Source organism: Amblyraja radiata, chromosome 22 (genome assembly GCF_010909765.2).
Source record: "Amblyraja radiata isolate CabotCenter1 chromosome 22, sAmbRad1.1.pri, whole genome shotgun sequence".
Taxonomy (NCBI): Eukaryota; Metazoa; Chordata; class Chondrichthyes; order Rajiformes; family Rajidae; genus Amblyraja; species Amblyraja radiata.
Window position 1 is genome coordinate 26780224 of NC_045977.1, and position 20426 is coordinate 26800649.

At 43.8% G+C, this 20426-nt stretch overlaps 1 pseudogene; it reads right to left on the bottom strand.

Moving 5' to 3' along the window:
- Positions 1 to 20051: 20051 nt before the first annotated feature.
- On the bottom strand, positions 20052 to 20198 carry LOC116986045 (annotated as a pseudogene).
- Positions 20199 to 20426: the final 228 nt, after the last annotated feature.

A 20426-nucleotide genomic window follows, 5' to 3' on the forward strand; every position in this document is an offset into this window, starting at 1 on the left:
ATGACTTGGATAGGCTGGGTGAGTGGGCAAATGTTTGGCTGATGCAGTATAATGTGGATAAATGTGAGGTTATCCATTTTGGTGGCAAAAACAGGAAAGCAGACTATTATCTAAATGGTGGCCGACTAGGAAAAGGGGAGATGCAGCGAGACCTGGGTGTCATGGTACACCAGTCATTGAAAGTAGGCATGCAGGTGCAGCAGGCAGTGAAGAAAGCGAATGGTATGTTAGCTTTCATAGCAAAAGGATTTGAGTATAGGAGCAGGGAGGTTCTACTGCAGTTGTACAGGGTCTTGGTGAGACCACACCTGGCAGTATTGCGTACAGTTTTGGTCTCCAAATCTGAGGAAGGACATTATTGCCATAGAGGGAGTGCAGAGAAGGTTCACCAGACTGATTCCTGGGATGTCAGGACTGTCTTATGAAGAAAGACTGGATAGACTTGGTTTATACTCTCTAGAATTTAGGAGATTGAGAGGGGATCTTATAGAAACTTACAAAATTCTTAAGGGGTTGGACAGGCTAGATGCAGGAAGATTGCTCCCGATGTTGGGGAAGTCCAGGACAAGGGGTCACAGCTTAAGGATAAGGGGGAAATCCTTTAAAACCGAGATGAGAAGAACTTTTTTCACACAGAGAGTGGTGAATCTCTGGAACTCTCTGCCACAGAGGGTAGTCGAGGCCAGTTCATTGGCTATATTTAAGAGGGAGTTAGATGTGGCCCTTGTGGCTAAGGGGATCAGAGGGTATGGAGAGAAGGCAGGTACGGGATACTGAGTTGGATGATCAGCCATGATCATATTGAATGGCGGTGCAGGCTCTAAGGGCTGAATGGCCTACTCCTGCACCTAATTTCTATGTTTCTATGTTTCTATGTTTCTATGTCTCAATGAAGAATTATGCCAAGAACGGTCGATTTCCTCTTCACAAGGTTGCAGACAATCGCGGGAAGAAACTATGTAGTTATGCCATGCAGTGTTACCTTCAGTAAAGGGTAATCAATATTCCCACCTCTTCCTCATCTATTCTTCACACCAGATTCCAATAAAAACGTACAAGTCTAGAAAGCTGTGACAACTGAGATGAACTCTTCCTGTCAAGGACCATTTTACATCATTAAAAGTATTTTTTATTTTTATTCCCTTTACAGCATTTATATTTCTCCATAATGGGGTGAAATGTGTTGATGCTGAGTGATTTTTATTTAACTGACTTGGATGAAATATAGCAGCTGAGAAGTGCAGGTGTTTTTTCTTTATCTGCTGAGCTGAAGTTGCCAGGAAATGCATACGTGCTTAGGAACATGATGTCATTTTCATGACATCTTGAAAAGTGCAGCATAAAATTAGATGTTGTCATCCCACAGAAAGAAACCTTGTACAACGGAACAGGTCATTTTGAAATCCTACACAAAATAATTCCCTTTGAATGGAAATATAGATATCTGACTGTTTAATGCCAAGCCTTGTTATTAAAGAGTCAGATAACTATATTTCCATCAGAATCCTTCTCTCTGCTCTATCCTTCAAGCTATCTCCATACATCTCTCTCCCTCTGCACCACTTTGCTCTCTCTTCAGCACCCTTCTTTCTCACTTCATTCTTTCTCTCCTTTATTCCTTCTTTCCTATTTTGCCCATTTCTCTTCCCTTCCTATTCTATCTAAATTTCACAATTCTCTCTCTCTCTCTCTTCTCACTATTTATTTATTCATTATAAAGGCATGCTCAATTGGGGCAGATCGGGTGATAGACTTGGCCACTCAAGAATTGACCATTTTTTAGCTTGGAAAAACTCCTTTGTTGCTTTAGCAGTATGTTTGGGGTCATTGTCTTGCTGTAGAATGAACCACTGGCCAATGAGTTTTGAGGCATTTGTTTGAACTTGAGCAGATAGGATGTGTCTATACACTGCATAATTCATTATGCTACTACCATCAGCAGTTGTATCATCAATGAAAATAAGTGAGCCAATACCTTCAGCAGCCATACATGCCCAGGCCATAACACCCCCACCACCATGTTTCACAGATGAGGTGGTATGCTTTGGATCTTGGGCAGTTCCTTCTCTGCTCCAAACTTTGCTCTTACCATCACTCTGATATAACCTTCGTCTCATCTGTCCACCTTTTTCCAGAACTGTGGCTGCTCTTTTAAGTACTTCTTGGCAAACTGTAACCTGGCCATCCTATAGTTGTGGCTAACCAGTGGTTTGCACCAAAGATCTTAGAGAGGAGCAAGATGGTTCACTCCGCGAAAAAGCCGTAGTAGCTGATGGGTAATCTTCAACGACATACCCGTAACCGGCCTCTGTCATGGCGGTGTCATCTACAAGCGGAGCGTACTGCTCTGCTATAATTGCAGGGTTCTTCGTAAATGCAGCAGTTCCACACTTTAATTATTTTTTGAATGCATAAGCACTCTAACAATAGTAAAAAAGACTGCGGTAATTAAACCTATCGGAATTACTTTGGAGGCACCTCTGCGATTCATCTCCTGTGCATTACACCCCCCACCCCCCGAATATTTTATCTGGAGTTTTAGACTGCGCTAATCTTGCACAGGGTTGACGGATTTTCCTTGCTAAAGGACTACCTGCGACCCTAACTAAACCACAAATCCTCTGGATCAGGCATAACTCAGGGCAGTTCTTCGAACTTCACGATGATGTACCTTAATGTCAAGGATAGACACGAAAAGCTGGAGTAACTCAGCGGGTCAGAAGAAGGGTCTCGACCCGAAACGTCGCCTGTTTCTTTTCTCCAGAGATGCTCCAGCTTTTTGTGTCTATCTTCGGTTTCAACCAGCATCTGCAGTTCCTTCCTACACCTTAATGTCAATACGCTTCTGAATTTATTGAGTACAATGTTATCTATTCCCATTTTTTGTATCAAAGTTTCTCAGCGTGTGATTACCAAATTGTAGACAATTTTGCCAAATTTCAGGCAACCATCGTGTTGTGAACTTATAACTGTACTCTATACCTGTCCGATCCATGTACCTGTTTAAATGTTTCTTAAAAGTTAAGATAGTTACGATATGCAAAAAAGGTTACCGACCCCTGGACTAAACCAAATTCTTGATCCTGTCCCGCCAGCCTTCGTGTTCATTGACTAAAAATGTGCTATATAAATAAAGACATTATTATTGATATTTTGTTCACAATATTAGGATTTCATAGAGGGAGAGAGAGAGATAGGTTGAAAGAATGAATGAAAGAAAGAAAGAAAAAGGTTGCTCAACAAATAATTAGAGATCACAAGAAAGAAACAAGAGAATATATATGTGTGTTATATATTTATGTATGTATATGTCACATATATATATATGCATATGTATATAATGAATATATATGTGTTTATATATATAAGAAACTAGAAAAATATATTTGCGTGTTATATAATTATATGCATCTATATCACATTTATATATGTGTGTATCACATATATATATATATAGAACAAATGTATATGTGTTTATATATATTATATATACATATATTATATATATATACATATAAATATAATTGCTTTTATGGGTGCATACAAGCAGTTGTGAACAATGGGATTAGATGAATTACAGAGTGCAAGTTTAATATAAAAATCAATTCAAACACAGGACATGAGCCATTTAAAAAGAAAATTAAAAAGACATTTAAAACATTTAAAAACGCACAAACTGTTCCCCCTGCAACGCTGATTACTGCAAGTTTAATACAAAAATCAATTCAAACACAGGACATGAGCCATTTAAAAAGAAAAAATTAAAAAACATTAAAAACATTTAAAAACACGCATACTGTTCCCCCGCAATGCTGGTTACACTGCGAGAGGCATGACTGAAGTCGGGTCGGGATTACTGAAATGGTGGAAGTTACGCTCTGTTGCGTACTACACGTCAGTCCATTGGATTGTGCAGGAGTGGACCATCTTGCTCCGCTCTAAGATCTTTGGTTTGCACCTTGCAGTGTAGCATCTGTATTTCTGTTCATGAAATCTTCTGCGGACAGTGGTCATTGACAAATCCACACCCGACTCCTGAGGAGTGTTTCTGATCTGTCGGATGGGTGTTTGGAGATTTTTCTTTATTATATACAGAATTCTTCTGTCATCAGCTGTGGAGGTCTTCCTTGGCCTGCCAATCCCTTTGCGATTAGTAAGCTCACCAGTGCTCTCTTTCTTCTTAATGATGTTCCAAACAGTTGATTTTGGTAAGCCTAAAGTTTGGCTGATGCCTCTAACAGTTTTATTCTTGTTTCTCAGTCTCGTAATGGCTTCTTTGACTTTCATTGACACAACTTTGGTCCTCATGTTGATAAACATCAATAAAAGTTTCCAAAGGTGATGGAAAGACTGGAGGAAAGACTAGGTGCTGAGAGCTCTCTTATACCTGTGTTAAGGAGGCAATTAAACACACCTGAGCAATTACAAACAACTGCGAAGCCATGTGTCCCAAAGGTTATGGTGCCCTGAAATGGGGGGACTATGTATAAGCACAGCTGTAATTTCTACACGGTGAAACCAAAATATATAAAAATACCCTTTAATAAAATCTGACAATGTGCACATTAACTACATGTGATTTTTTCTATTACAAATCTCAAATTGTGGAGTATAGAGGCAAATAAATAAATGATGGGTCTTTGCCCCAAACATTATGGAAGGCACTGTAAGTCTGAAATAGGCTTGTTCTCATCTGCCCGAGAGAATAGGCACTTCATATCTTTAATATTCAATTTAATATTACCTTTAATATCTCGCCTGAAAGGCGGTGCTTTCAAATGCGTAATACAAACCAAAATGGTGCATGGCTGAGAATGTCTTGGGCATCTGGAAAGTTTTGCTACACCGACATTGCATGGGTGTTTGATTTGATGGCCTGTCATGTGTCGATGTGATTGTACACAAGCTCTGTACAAAAGATCTCAGGCAATTAATGCAATGGGTGTTGTTTCCCATATCAGCGTGGCACTGTGGCACAGCGGTAAAGTTGCTGCCTTACACGCTTACAGCGCCAGAGACCCGGGTTCGATCCTGACTACGGATACTGTCTGTACGGAGTTTGTACCTTCTCCCCGTCACCATGTGGGTTTTCTTCAAGCTCTTTTGTTTCCTCCCATCCCCCAAAGATGTACAGCTTTGTAGGTCCCTAGTGTGTGTAGGATAGTGTTAATGTACGGGGATTGCTGATGGGCCAAAGGGCCTGTTTCCGCGCTGTATCGCTAAACTAAACTAAACTAAATACTGCAGGAATGGTAGTGTGAGGTGCAGAGGAGGGTGTTAGTTAGTGGTGGGCAGGACGTGGTTGGGCTGGGGGAGAATTATTTGATCCTCAAGGGTAAGATCAGCACAGCACAGAGGGGTCATTTAGATTACAATTGGTTGAGCTATTGGTGGTGTGGGCCAGGGTCAAAATTGCGGCATGCTGGGAGAATGGCGAGCCCCATCGGTGAAGGAGAGTGTCATGGGAGGGAAGAATTTGACTCAAAGTGCCCCACCTGAAGAGTATTCACAGCACTATACAGCTGTATTCTGTGATTAATCTGCTGTTCCATGGTTTTCCTTAAAAAAAAAAATGTCAAAGAAGCTGAAATGCGTAGCACACAAAAAGCATGACAGATTTTCTGGGCCTTTGAATCTGACGTCTGAAGGGGGATGTAATATATCGGATGGCATAATTGAAATTGCAAAGGAAAAATGTGTGGAGCAGTGACCGTTGTGGGTTTGAACAAGGAGACGCGGAAGGGAGTGACCAGAAAATTAAAGGTTAGCACACTGAGGAGAAAGGATTGTTCATCACTGGAGGTGGTTTGCATTGTTACCCAAGAGGCTAATCATAGCCTCCCGGTCTCTGAGTGCAAGACATTAGCCACTGTGCGTCAGTGGCTGCAACGTTTTAGGGGATTATTTAAGGTTTCACCTGTCACACTGCTTTTCCTGTTCCTCGTGGCCGAGGGCCAAAAGCATTATTTTTTAATCTATATGTTTCAAATTTAATTTAGAGTCTGCTGAGATTTTAAACAAAACATTCTCCTTTTGTGCTTATTACAAAACTGTCTTTGACATCAAACAGTCTGATCATAGTTACTATGTTGGCAACACTATCAAAAAAGTTGTTTTTCTTATGGTGGTTGTGAAAGACCTAACCTTTAACTGGGGGAAGAGGTTGCATGTTGAGCCTCTCGCACCTATAGTTACGACATTCATCTAATGGGCAGAGGCAATCTCTCAACCAGTGCTCAGCCACTCATGAGGTGACATTAAATCAGAGGCACACTTCATCAGATCCACTGGGCGTGTGTACTGCCGTTGGGTTTCCAAACAATTACCAAAAAGACTGCGCTTTGGCAGAGTTGTAAGGATGTAATTGCTTGCTGAGTCAGCAGTCTTCACGTGGCCTGCAGGTCATTATGTGTGCAAATGTATCATCTTTTCGGGCACTTATTCACTCATCCTAGGAAGATGGCAATTTAGATGTCATGTTCTTGTCACTAAGGCCTCAGCCAGTGGTCACGACACTTCTGGCCTTTCGGGAAGGAACAGCCTGGCTATCCAAAAACAAAGTGCTGGAGGAACTCAGCAGGTCAGGAAGGGAGGGAAATCCATAGTTGACATCTCATATCCAGTCTTCATTTATCAGATTGACTTCAGAAGGTTCCTGATCTGAAGTGTAATTTGTCTATTACCCTCCACAGATGCTCCCTGGCTTGAATTCCTCCAGCATTTGTTCTTTGCTCAAGAGTCCAATAGTACAGTCACTAGTATCTCAACCTGGCTATCCAATATTGTTTGGGAGGATTAAGCATGACCCATTCTGATGTAAGTTCAATGGCGTTAAAACGGAACTCCATTTCCCTCCCCACAAATGCCTCTTCCGAGTGTTTCCAGCTTTTTGCAGTTTTTATTTAAGCTGTGCAGCATTTGCAGTTTGTTTTTTGGATTGACTGTTGTTCAGGCCTGTCAAAGGACATTGGAGAAAGACGGTCATATCTTCCCTAAAGTGGCTCAGCTGATCCCAGCACAGATTTTTAAGGCAGGATCCTAATCAAGGAGATGGAGGGAATTCAACAAGCTACAATTTATGTTTAACTGAGTGCTTCCAGATTGATGCAAGAGTCGTTCTCATTTCGCTCTGCGGATTTCAGCTGACTGCTCATTTCAGCTGAATCTGCTCTTGACCAGAGAAGCAAAGAAAGCTCACGCTAAATGGTCTCGTTTGGGAGTTCAACGATATAGTAAATTCAATTTTGGTTGTAAACAATACGAGTTACTTGAAGGCTGCGATGTCAAAAAAAAACACACAGTACATTTTACTAACTGCTCACAGGGCTGCAACAATATCCATAGGAGATTCCAGAGAAGCAGCTGTAAGGAGCCCTTGAAGAAAGAGGACAGTTCATGCCTCGTGTATTTGGCTGCACTCTCAATACAAATGTGTGTTTGGTGGCACAATGGCACGGTGGTAGAGTTGCTGTCTTTCGGCGCCAGAGACCAGGTTCGACCCTGAGTACGAGTGCTGTCTGTCCGGAGTTTGTGCACTCTCTCTGTGACCACGTGGGTTTTCTCCGGGTGCTCCGGTTTTCTCCCACATTCCAAAGACGTCCAGCTCTGTAGGACAATTGTCTTTGGTAACAATTGTAAATTGTCCCTGGTGTGTAAGGGATCGGTGGATGGCGTGGACTCGGTGTGTTTCTACATTGTATCTCTAAACTAAACTAAACTAAACTAAATTGACTCCAAATGGTTATTAGGTCTCCACATATCACACAATTAGAGATCGGCTAGTCTTCTTAACTGGGATTGTGAGCAAGGCAACCTGATTTTTCTTTAAAAATAATACTGTGCCTTTTCATGAAATATCTTCCTCCCATGGAAATCAGACTAAATCCTAATTACTGGAACTACATTATTTTGTTCTGAATATTGATTTGAATGGGCTATTCAAATCATAAACATCCTGAAATCTCAACATATGATATAAACTAATTAGCACTCACATTGCCTGTAGCTGTATTCGAATTGACCCTATAAAGAAATGCATTGCCCCATTAAACCACGCACCCTCCACTACACTCAATTAATTTTACCTCATTCTTGACCCAATTATTTTTTAATGATCTTATAAATGGAATAAACGAAGAAGACCTGAGAGGCTGGTAATGCAAGGCCAGTTCCTGGTGCCGCACAGAATTCTTTGTACTCTGAGGACTTTCAGGGCCAGTCTAAATTGTGAGATCTCACAGATCAATGTATTGTGTCTCTGAACCCTTGGTTAGTCTCGATGGGTGTTGATGCATTGATGGATTCTCTAACTGTAGCTGGACAAAGATGGCAATGAGATGTAGCACCAGGAAGTGTGAGGTGATTTAATATATAAACTTAGATTAGGGTGTTTTACTGCTCAAAAAAGGCACAATATAAATCCAGGTTATTTTTGGGTCCTAGCACTAAATGCACAAACTCAGTGATCTTTGCTACATACATCATCTAATATTGAGTCGCACTGGAATATCAGGCAGGGTTGCAACGAGTGGTCTATCAAATGTGTGTTATCCATGGGCACACATTAATTTTACCTCCTGAAGATGTCCTCTGCTGTACCAGGAAAAAGAAGTACATCCGCACCTCAGGAAAGTGAGGTGTAATAGTGTGCAGCATGATCAACAGTGGGCAGTTATTTCAGCCTGGACAAGAAGAGCACCAAAATTCAGTGGTTTGATTAAAACTATGGTGAGGAGACTTGTGAGTAAGTGGCAGGTTGAGACAGGCATGAACTAATCTCACCAGTACTTGGATTGTCTGAGCAATGAATGGAACAGTGTATGAAGGAACTGCAGATGCTGGTTTAAACCAAAGAAAAATGCTGGAGTAACTCAGCGGGACAGGCAGCATCTCTGGAGAGAAGCAATGGGTGACTTTTCGAGTCGACACCCTTCTTCAGATCCCGAAACGTCACCCATTCCTTCTCTCCAGAGATGCTTGCTGTCTCGCTGAGTTACTCTAGCATTTTGTTTCTATCAGTGAGTGGAACTGATGAAGTCTTGGAGCCTGGCACAGCCTCTACAAGACAGGCGGGACAGGAGTAGAGAAGAATACGAGGGAGAGGGTTGGTTTCGTGTGGAGTGGATAGGTGGGAATGAATGTGTGCGGTGGGTGCAAGGTGTGTGAGAGGGGTTGGGGCGAGTGCGTGGGGTGAAGGATGTTTGTGGGAGGGGGCTTTGGGGTGGGAGGGATGGGGTGGGTATGATGGGAGATGGGGGTTGGGTGTGAATGCATGTTGGTGGGGGAGGGTGTGCGGAGTGTGTATTTATTTCTGGGGGAGCTTGGACGGGTGTGTATGTATGGAGAGAGCTTGAATGGGGGGTGGGGTGGAGGAAGGAGGGGATGTGGCGTGGATGTGTGGGAAGAGTGGATGTGGGTGAGGAAGGGGATGTGGGTGAGGAAGGGAATGTGTGTGAGGAGGAGGGAATGGGGACAGGGGAGGCAGGGTTGGGGAATAGGGTTTGTGTGGGTGGTGGGGGAGGGACTGTGGTGTGGGGGTGTGAGATGGGGCGGAGGAGGTGGGGATAGAGGGGATGTGTGGTGAGGCATGGGAATGGAGGGCATGTGGGAGGTGGGGCAGGGGGTTGTGTGATGGTGGGGGGTTGGGACGGAGGAGGGGGGAACAGAGGTGGTGTGTGATGAGATATGGGGAATGGTGTGTAGGTGGTGGGAAGAGTGTGGGGATGGGTGATGGGTGATGGAGCAGCAAGGAATGGTGAGGGTTGGGATGGGGATAGATATGCTTGAGGAAAGGTTTGTGATGGGAGGGGAGAGTGTGGGGATGGGTGGGGGGGGCAAGGGTGGGGTAAGTTTAGGGTTGAGGTAATGTGTGGGAGACAGGATAGGGAGGGATAGAATGGAAAATGGAGGGAAGAGTTAGGAAGAGCTGGTTGGGAGAGGACGGGGATGGATGTGTGGGAATGGGAGAGGAGTTGGATGCTGGCAGGGGCAGGTGAAGGTGGGTGGAGGGATTTATTTGTGTCCTTCAAGGGTGTGTGAGTGGGGAGGGAGCTGTTTTAATCGGGGGTGGGGTTGCATGTGTGGTGGTGTGTGAATCGGTTGGGGGAGAGCAGTGTGGGTGGAGATCTGTGGGTCAGGGTGGGAGGGGTGTGTGAGTGGGCCAGGGGTGGTGGAGAAAGCGGTGTGGGTGGGAAGAGTAGGGGGTGGTGGTTTAACTATGGTAAGGAATGTAGTGTTGTTCAGGGGTGTGTGGTGGGAGGAGGCTTGTGCATGGGGTGGGGAGTGTGTTTGAGGGTGAGGTGGGGACTTGGGGGAAGGTGTGGGGAGGGGAGTGTGATGGGTGGAGATTGAGTTGTGAGTGTTTGTAGGGTGGTGGGTTGGGTTTGCGTGGGTCTGAATGGTGAGTAAGGTATTGGGTACGGCTGTGGATTTGGAGGGTAGGGTGCACGTGTTAGTATGGAGGGGGGTATGGGTGGGTGGGGTGGGCGTTAGTGGGGTATGTGTGGGGTATGGGTGTGTGGGGTGGGCGTGTGTGGGATGGGCGTGTGTTGGGTAGGTGTTGCCAGGGGGTTGGGTGTTGTGGGAGCGAGTGTAGTGTTAGTGTCTGGTCTGCGTGTGGGGTTGGAGTGGGCTGCGGGTGGGTATACGGGTGTGGATGACGTGTATGTGTGCATGGATGAGTGTGAGGTTGTGCTGGGGTTGGGGAGTCAGTAAAAGTTAAACCATCTCTGTAAAAGGATTTCAAATGTTATCACTGTTAATTCTTTATTTGTAAGCATTAACACATTAATAGTTAAAGTTAAAACCTGATCATGCAGGAAGGATCGTTGCCACTGGAAAAAGAAAGTGAACGCATTTCTCTGAAAGCCATTTTTATGAAAGATAGCTCATTCATCTTGTTCTGGAACGAACAACGTGATTTCTGCACTGAATTCCCGATTGACAGTTGCTTCAGATTCATTGATAAATCTAATTGACAAATATATATATTCCTCTCTCCTTCTCTTGTTTATTTCCTCTTTTATCTCCTAATCCTGTCACTCCCCTCCCTCTCCTTCCTCCCCCATTCTTGTTTCTTCTTTCCTTCATGCTCCACAATTTACCCTTTCTTCTCATTCCTCCCTCTGCTCAGGGATGGCAGAGAGCTGCAGGAGGGGGTGATGTTGCCTCACAGGTCCTGGGTTCAAACCTCGCCTTGGGTTCCCTCGATATGGAGATTACACGATCCCCCTGTGATCATATGATTTCCCCAGCTGCTCGGCTTTCCTCCCACATCCTGGTAGACATATGGCAGTGGTATCAGAAGGGATTGATGAGTATAAGGGAGTGGATCACACGATGGGGGAGAGAATAATGGGAATGCTCTGAGAGATGCATAAATTCAATGGGAAGAATATCCTCTTCCAATGTGGCAAGGATTTTTTTCCCCCTTCTTTTTGTCTACCCCTTATTTTTATCTCTCTCTCTCTCTCTCTCTCTCTTTTCACTTTCTCCACCTTAGAATGTCAGTTGTAATTAGGTGACACGGTGGTGCAGCGGTGGAGTTGCTGCCTTAAAGCCCTTGCAGCACCGGAGACCCGTGTTCGATCCCGACTACGGGTGCTGTCTGTATGGAGTTTGTACGTTCTCCTCGCGACCATGTTTTCTCCGAGATCTTCAGTTTGCTCCCACACCCAAAGACGTGCAGGTTTGCAGATTAATTGGCTTGGAATAATTGTAAATTGTCCATAGTCTGTGTAGGATATTGTTAATGTGCAGGGATCGCTGGTCTGCACGGACTCGGTGGGCCGAAGGGCCTGTTTCCGCGCTGTATCTCTAAACTAAGCTAAACTCCACAGTGGGAAGTCGGCGAGTTCAAAAGGAGGAGGAAATGTTCTTTATGAAACCTTTGCTTGAATTGACAGAGTCTGGTCCTGAAATGCTTAATTTTTGTGTGCAGGGGTGTCAGTCTTCGTTATCACAAGCTCACACGGGAAAAACAGTTCATCACACCAGTAGTTAATCTCAAGGATTTAAGCTCCAATGGACCTTCCAGCCAAGAGCAGGCGGAATCTTGTTATATTAATGGGAGATTTGTAATAACCATTACATCAATGTTTGACTGCACATGATACAGCGTGAAGCATAAAGTGCTGATTCAGTAACCATCCATCAACACTTCAGGGTGGAGAGTATCCACCAACACCAATATCCCTGGGATTAGAACTACTTCCGAATGAGTACAGAATCTCAGTTCACTCCTGTATTTTGCAAATACTGCATTATAAAGTATCACTGAACCTCTGCCAGGTTTCTGCCTGTCCTCCGAACACTACTTACTCCCTCGCAGTTCCTACTGCAAGATATTGCCCTCTACTAATTAAGTTGGCACATTTCCAAAGATGGAAAATTATTCCTCGAACAGGCCAGCCTATTAACCACGCTCGGCAGAGGTCTTGTCAGATATTGAATGTTAATCCGATCCTGCCTTGGTGCCTTTCCCTAACCCATTGCTTCAGTTTCCATCCCCTTGCTCATTCACTTGTATGGACAGCAATCTGTGGATTTTTTTTTATGGTTACAGCAGCCTGAATTGCTTATATTTTTAAATGAAGTATGGGAGCAACAATGTACACACATTAAAATCTGCTTTTTTTCAAATCTCACCAAAACATAGTAATTACTTGTCACTTACAAATTTCTGCAATTAATTGCATTGCTGCATGCAAGTCTCTGTTGGAATGTGAGATATGTTGCGAGAACAGGATGAAATCTCAGTGGAGCAGGGCAATACAAAGTATACTCTCTCTGCCAGCTTTTATATTAGCACATTATAAAGTGGCCGATCTCACTGCTGCTACTGGGCTTCACCTTTAAAGCTCAGGTTGTTTTGCTCACCGCCTCTGCCCCTCGCATGCACCTTTCATGCATGCCTCAGTAGCAAAGGTCAAAATCTATCCTAGCCATCCATCATGGCTTTTGCATGAATTAGGCAACTGTGTTTTGCTGTAAGTAACAGAGAGCCCAACTAATTTAACAGCTGATACCTGAAGAAATAAGTTACAGCAATTTAGAGTCTGAGAAGTGTGAAGTTGGTGGTGCCAGAGACACACATGGTGCATTTGGCCCTTTCACTCAGCCTCTGTGCTAATCTCCACAGATGCTGCCCGACCTGAATTATCTTGCATTTTCTGTTTCAACTCTGAACTCCAGCCACCACAGTGTCCACTTTGCTACCACAGTTCACTCTCAATGATCTTTGGTTCACTCTGTGCTTCAAGAAAACAAACCACAGAAAATGTGACTACTCCAGGTATAGCAGTTTAAGGATTTCCTGGCCACAATACAGCTCTGCGCTGAGGTAATTGCACTGTTCAATTTACAAAATATCAGAAGATGATTTCAAATTCAGTTGGCAGGACTTAATTCTGCAGCCAACTATTACAAAGAGTCCTTCCCCTTCTGCCAAACAAGTGGTCCTGCTGTCATTGTATTATTTTTTACTGGGAACTTACTGTGTACAAATTGGCTGCCTACATTAAAGCAATGACTCAATTTCATTGGTTTTAAAGTACTTTGGGTCATTCTGAGGTCGGGGAAAATGCGACAGAATTCAAGTTCTTTTATTTCTAAAATGGATCTAGTAATGTTCAGTTTTTCTAGTGTTTAGAATGTGTTGCTGTAGATCAGCGAACACTTTGTTCTGCACACACTGAGGCAGATGGTCTGTGACTACATTGCCAATGAGGATTCCTTTGCAGTACACCCACACAGTTTGAGAGGCTGCTTTCTCCTCTGTTTCACTTGTCAGAGGAAAGGAAAAACCAGGCGGGTGTTAAAACAGGCTGCTGACTCCCCACAGCCCATCGTCAAAGCCTCGAATCGGCTCTTTTTGGTTTGTGCAAACTCAGAATTGTGGTAGGGCGAGGATAAAGACAGAGGAAAAGGCAGCATTTTCTAAATAGAAACATCATTGGAAAACTGACCTGGCATCTGCGATAATTGTGCCTTGATTTTATATATATTTTTGTGTGTGTGTGTGTGTGTGTGTGTGTGTGTGTGTGTGTGTGTGTGTGTGTGTGTGTGTGTGTGTGTGTGTGTGTGTGTGTGTGTGTGTGTGTGTGTGTGTGTGTTAGTATGGGAGTGTCTGGTGTGTGTATGGGATAGGAAACAGATGGGGGGGAGGGGGATTATGTTCTGCCTTTTGTTTGTTACACGTGGTGTGACAGCTGTTAGACTGAACTACATACTCATGCATCATGAACAATGGCTGTTCAGCCCATTGCTGCCTTGCCTTTGATGATAATCTATTAATTAGCAAGATTCCTGCCATGCCTTATCGAAGCCCTTTGTCTCAAAAATGGCTGCACATGGCAGATTTAATGGGAGTTTGCAGGCCTTTGAATTATCTCGGTTCAATTATAGATACAGAACTTTATTTTGATTTATCTCACCTTTAAAAATAAACCCAGCTCCATGAGTCTGCAAAATGTCTCAATTATTTATATCATGGAACTGACTAATAATGACTGATAAAGTTGGTACAGACATGGCATGTAACCGAGTGCTGTTACATGTAACTGGGTGCTACCACATGTAGTCAGGTTCCATCATGTGTGACCAGGTACATTCATATGTAATTGGGTACCACAACATGTAATCAGGTGCTTTCACATGTAATGAGGCACCTCACGTGTAATCAGACATTGTTACATGACTTGGCTCTGCAACATGTAACTGGGTGCCGTCACATGTAACCAAATCCTGTCATGCATAATCATGCTCTGCTACATGTAAGCATGTGCTGTCACATGTAACCAGTCACTGGTTCATGTAATCATATGCCATCATATGTAAGTCAGATGCCATTGCATGTACTCAGGCACTGCCATGTGTGGTAAGGCACTTTAACATGTAATCAGGCGCTGTCATATGTAATCAATTGTGCCACATGTATTGTAATTGTGCCATCACATTTAATCAATTCCATTACATGTAATTGGGTGCCACCACGTGTAATCAAACATCCTCACCTATAATCAGGCAATGTTAAATGATCTGGGCAGTCACATGTAATCAACCACTTTTACATGTCATGTAACAATGTCACATGTAATCAGGCATTGCCACATGTCCGGCACTAGCATACCTTGTCCCCCAGTAGTCCACTCAGTCCTGCACTTGTCTACTCAGACCTACAGTGGGGACTGCATAGGGGACTACCTCCTGCACCCATGCAGGACTCGTGGAATTCATTAACTTCACTACCAATTTGCATCCTGCTCTCAAATTCACTTGGACTATCTCCGACACATTCTTGATCTCACCGTCTCCATCACAGGAAATAGACTATCGACGGACATCTATTATACACTTACTGACTCCCACAGCTCTCTAGACTACACTTCTTCCCACCTACCTCCTGCAAAGACTCTATCCCCTACTTGCAATTTTCTGTCTCCGCCACATCTGCGCCCAAGATGAGGTGTACCATACCAGAAAATCCGAGATGCCCTCATACTCTATGGTATGGGGGGTTCCCCACTTTTATCATAGATGAGACCCTCACACATAACACTCAGTACCCCGTAGCTCCGTTCTTGTTCCCCTTCCTCCCAGTCGCAACAGGGACAGAGTCCCCCTAGTCCTCACCTTATATCCCATTAGCCATCGCATACAGCACATAATACTTTGACATTTATGCCCCCTCCAACGGGATCCCACCACGAACTGCTACTTCCCATCTCCTCCCTTTCCATTTTCCACAGAGACTGTTCCCTGCACAACTCCCTGGTTCACTCATCCCTTCCCACCCAAACTACCCCTTCCCCAGGTACTTTTGCCTGCAACCACAGGAGATGCAACACCTGTCCCTATACCTCCTCCCTCGACAGTCCTTTGAGGTGATGCAGAGGTTCACTTACACCTCCTCCAACCTCATCTACTGTATTTGTTGTTCTCGGAATGGACTCCTATATATCGGCAAGACCAAGCGCAGACTGGGCGATCATTTTGCTGTACATCTACGTTCAGTCTGCCTTGACCTACGATATCTCCCAGTTGCAAAACATTTTAACTCCCCATCTTATTCCTATATTAATCTTACTCTCCTGGACCTCTTCCACTGTCAGAGTGAGGCCAAGCGCAAATTGGAGGAACAGCAGCTCATATTTTGCTTGGGCAGCTTACAATCCGGTATGATTATTGATATCTCCAACTTCAAGTAACCCTTGCATTCCCTCTCTCACCGTCCCTACCCTACCCTAGTCGTCTTGCTAGTTTCTCTGTTCGTATCCCTTTGTTATCACCACGTCCACAGCCAACAATGGACCATTGTGGGCTCCACCTTTCCCGAGTCATCGGTGCCCCCTCTGAATTGTTCTGTGCCTTTTCATACATCTAGTTTCCCTCTCCTCTGACTCTCAGTCTGAAGAAGGGTCTCGACCTGTAACCTCACCTTTTCCTTTTCTCCAGAGAGGCTGCCTGACCTGCTGCGTTACTTCAGCATTTTGTGTCTACCTGCAGTGGTGCATGTTACCATGGACTAGTTTATGTCATCTGACATTCATACATGACATCCTATGCTGGTCATACCTGATGTAGCACTGGAAGAAGAAATCCTACGTAGGTTTATGCAGTCAGCCACAGATTTCGAGAAGCAGAGTAATATTAATGTATAATATCATCAGTAATAAAAGTTGATAAAGTGATTCTATCTGCACTGTTCGGAAACCATATATTTTAAACAAAAGCCTATTTTTCTCTTTGGAAACTAATGAGTTTGCAGCATTCCCTCATTGAGAGTAGACAGCTCGAGCTGCACTTGCTTTCTTAATTGATTAAGTCCATGGTTGGCAGAATACAGTTTTTATCAGTAAACATTAATAACTGTCAATTTCAGCTCCCACTCACAGATAGACAAAAAAAAAATTCTATTGTTAATAATCTATCCTTATTAATAAAACAATCAGGGGATAAACCTTTCAAATGGAGCAGGTGGTCTGTGAAGCTAATATTTGTATCTTTCAATTGTTTTGTACTTATAATGCAACTGCTTAATGAACACAATGACTCAAAGCAGGAAAGATTCAGATTATTGATTTATGCCTATTTAATTCTTATATTTTGACAGGTGATCACATAATGTTTTAATGGAACATTGTCATTGATAAATTGCCTGTTCACACTCTCCTAATTCTATACAATGCTGAAAAATCAAATCAATGAAACAAATGCCTGAAAATAAGCATTGATTTATATTTGTCAAAATTATTACAAAATAAAAATCAAATTCTGCCTGGCCTAATTATATCCTACCTGAAACATTGTGCACTCAATGTTGTACGGCAAGTTGCATTTAATCAGTGGCAAATTGACCTTTTTAGATGTATGATATCTCTAAGCTGAGATGGAAGAATGAAGCATTTCAACGAGTTGCCCGGTTGATTCATTGGAAGATGGGAAGAAACAGCGCGGAAACAGGCCCTTCGGCCCACCGAGTCCATGCCGACCATTAATCACTTGTTCACACTAGATCCATGTTATCCCACTTTTGCATCAACTCTTTACACACCAGGGGCAATTTACAGACCAATCAACCTGCAAACCTGCACGTCTTTGCGATGTGGGAGGAAACATAGAAACATAGAAAATAGGTGCAGGAGTAGGCCATTCGGCCCTTCGAGCCTGCACCGCCATTGAATATGATCATGGCTGATCATCCAACTCAGTATTCTGTACCTGCCTTCTCTCCATACCCCCTGACTGCATTAGCCACAAGGGCCACATCTAACTCCCTCTTAAATATAGCCAATGAACTGGCCTCAACTACCTTCTGTGGCAGAGAATTCCAGAGATTCACCACTCTCTGTGTGAAAAATGTTTTTCTCATCTCGGTCCTAAAAGATTTCCCCCTTATCCTTAAACTGTGACCCCTTGTTCTGGACTTCCCCAACATCGGGAACAATCTTCCTGCATCTAGCCTGTCCAACCCCTTAAGAATTTTGTAAGTTTCTATAAGATCCCCCCTCAATCTTCTAAATTCTAGTGAGTACAAGCCGAGTCTATCCAGTCTTTCTTCATATGAAAGTCCTGACATCCCAGGAATCAGTCTGGTGAACCTTCCCTGTACTCCCTCGATGGCAAGATTGTCTTTCCTCAGATTAGGAGACCAAACTGGAACACCAAGGAAAACAACATGCAAACTCCACACAGACAACATCTGAGGTCAAGATCGAACCTAGGTCTCGAACATTGTGAAGCAGTAGTTCTACCAGTTGTGCCACTGTGCCACACCCACACAGTGGCACAGCTGGTATTCACACACCAAATATGAAGTGTTTGAGGTGGCACAGATAAATCCTGGTTTAAGTTAATCCGTATATCAAAGAGATGTCGATACAAGGAACTGCAGTTGCTGGTTTGAAAAAAAAGCACAAAGTGCTTGAGTAACTCTGTGGGTCAGGCAGCATCTCTGAGAACATGGATAGGTGACGTTTCAGATCAGGACTCTTCTTCAGTCTAATAGTAGTGTCACTTGCCCGGCTTTGTTCCACCACCACCTCTCTTTCAGCTTCCTCCCTCCACTCCAATCAGTCTGAAGAAGGGTCCTGACCCAAAATGTCACCTATCCATGTTCTCCAGAGATGCTGCCTGGCCCACTGAGTTACTACAGCACTTTGTGCCTTTTCTTATAACAGTTTTGTTTTATGAAAGTAGCAGACACATTATATAGATCTGCCATGTGTAAAACCAACCAAACCAAGCAGTAACACAAAATCCTGGAGTAACAACGGGTCAGGCCGCATCTATGGAGAAAATGGATTGGTGATGTTTCAGGTTTCACCCTCCTTCAGATAATAATATCTGGAAATCTTTATTCCAGTCGGAGTGAATGTAGAACAGATTTGGTAAGAATATTTATCTTGTCACCTGGCATCGGAAGCAGCCCCTGCCAATATTGTGCCAATCTCAAATCCTCCATTATCTTGTTGATTCAAATAGGATTCAAGCCGTAGAGGCTCAGTGCATGGATGAGCACTTTGCTATTCATTTGGAATGTGCACAGGACTGCAGCCAACCACTTCGACTCTGGTTGTGTGCACCGTAACATCGCATTTACAATATCCAACATAGCCAGTGACTGGGACTTGTCACAAGGTCCAAAACTCCCATACTATTTCACCCGTGATTTAGTATGGTGAGATTGATAAATACAGCAGTCAATTTACACAGCAACTGAATTACTGACTGGTTAATCTGCTTTATGCATGGATGTTTCCAGGGAAGCATCTAAGGCAAGACTGCAGGAGTACTACCCATTCCCCTCTGTCCAAAGCGATGGCATCTTTAAATTAGTGGAAGGGGTGCTCTTCCCAACATGTTGTCTCTTGGCAATTGAACACTCCCCCCAGAGCTGAGCTGGGGGAATATTCAAACGGAGAACTCCAACAGCACCTGCCAAGCCTACAAGCCAGCGAGGAGGAGGACAACAGTGCATGGGAACATTCAGATCCTCTGTAAGTCACACACCATCTGTCCTGGAAATACTGCCTATCATCCAATGGATCTAAATCTTAGTACATAATGCTACTCAACAGCATTATGAGAGCACCTTCAAGAAGTATCACACACCATCTCGGGGACAATTATGGTTAGGCAATAAATTGTGACCTGACCAGCAATCTCCAGTTCCCATTGTCAAAGTTTATTCTAGATTTTTGCTGCTTTGCATGACAATAAGATCAATTCCATAGAATTTCAGTACTCTACTCACCAAGATAAGCTTTCATTAGTTTAGAGATACAGCATGGAAACAGGCTCTTCGGCCCACTGAGTCCACGCCGACCAACAATCGGCTAGTTCTATCCTACACATTAGGGACAATTCACAGAAGGCAATTAACCTACAAACCTGCACGACTTTGGAAAGTGGGAGGAAACTGGAGCACCCAGAGAAAACCTGCCCGGTCAAAGAGAGATTGGACAAATTCCGTCCAGACAGCATCCGTCGTTAGGATCGAACACGAGTTTCTGGCACCATAGGGCAGCAACTCTACCGTTGCACCACCATGCTGCACTATTGCACAAACGCAGTCCCCCACTACCACACATGTTACAGTCACGGATCCCGCATTTGAGGACATCACAGGTGCAATGGGATAACCTCGTCCCGGGACAATCGCCTTCTTGATCACGGTCTCCCCAATGCCAGGTAAGTATCTTTACCCTCACTATTAAATCCCTCCCAAACCTCAACAAAGCAGTCCCTGCAACCTGCAACAGTTCGATATCCACTCTCCTTGAACTTAGGATAATACACTGGTTCACTGCTTCTTGTTTCCCCCATTCATATGCCATGTGTATTTTAGCAATTTTGTCCCCTTTCAAAACATCAGACCATGCGTCCCAATGCTGTCTCTCCCTCCCTCCTGCTTAGTGATATCGCTA